This window comes from Lucilia sericata, unplaced genomic scaffold (assembly GCF_015586225.1).
Source record: "Lucilia sericata isolate MDLA Ls3-8-SP2 unplaced genomic scaffold, ASM1558622v1 Contig000469F_arrow, whole genome shotgun sequence".
Classification (NCBI taxonomy): domain Eukaryota; kingdom Metazoa; phylum Arthropoda; class Insecta; order Diptera; family Calliphoridae; genus Lucilia; species Lucilia sericata.
In genome coordinates, this window is record NW_023994484.1 from 77,501 (window position 1) to 78,383 (window position 883).

General features: G+C 25.6%; 1 protein-coding gene across 1 annotated transcript in view; it reads left to right on the plus strand.

The window, feature by feature from the left end:
- Positions 1-103, plus strand: part of LOC119605268 (diptericin-D-like) — an 8,163-nt gene extending 8,060 nt beyond the window's left edge. The window contains exon 2 of the mRNA XM_037958263.1: positions 1-103. This exon is cut by the window's left edge and continues 268 nt beyond it. The gene's annotated coding sequence lies outside the window, so the exon portion shown is untranslated.
- The last annotated feature ends 780 nt before the right edge of the window (positions 104-883 follow it).

An 883-nucleotide genomic window follows, 5' to 3' on the forward strand; every position in this document is an offset into this window, starting at 1 on the left:
ATTGTGTTAGAATATTCATTTTAAAATGTTTTGTGGAATTGGTAATTATCTTTATCTATAACTTTTTAATGTGTGTAAATCCGGTAGCTTAGTAGTTAGTGTTTCAGTCTGGAAGAGGTAGGTTCGTTTCCTTAGGTGTATTTCTAAGGATTTGATGTAACATACATACATCCTCCATTTAAGGAGACTATGTAACTTTTCCATAACGTTTCCCGCAAAGGTTGTTTGAATAAAATTGGTTTAGAAGAAAATCCGTTAAATTGTTTAACAGAAAAATTACAAAAATAATGTATTTTTAAATAAATTACACATTTTGTTACATAAATATGTATGTATATTATTAACAAAAAATAAACAAGGAAATTTGTCAAAATTGTCCATTTTTTGCCACTCATTGCATTAAAAATGTAAATAAACAAGGTAAATAAACATTGCACACACACACCTACTCACACACATTTACTCTCCTCTTACTTAAAAAAGAAGAGTTTTGTTTACATTTAGCTTTAATTGAGAGCCCTTCAAATCTTCTTCTTCCTCTTTTTTTAGTTTTTACTTTATTTCTGAACAGTGCGGTTGTAAAAAGTGCATGTTAATTTAAAAAATTAATTAAATAATATTAAAATTAAAGAAATTAAAAATATTTTTGCTTTAAAATATAAATTAAATATTAAAGTTTATTTTTATGTAAAAATTGTTATAAGAATCATTAAAATTTTGTTAAAAATCTTATTTGAAAATTGTGCAAATTTTTTTTTTACAAATTAGCAAGCCGTTCGTTTATTTTTGATTCTCTGGTCATTCGTTATTTGGTTAGTTGCTGTGGTTGTTGTTATTGTTTGATGGAAATGCGCGGTTAGTGTGGTGTTGTTGTAAAAGTTAT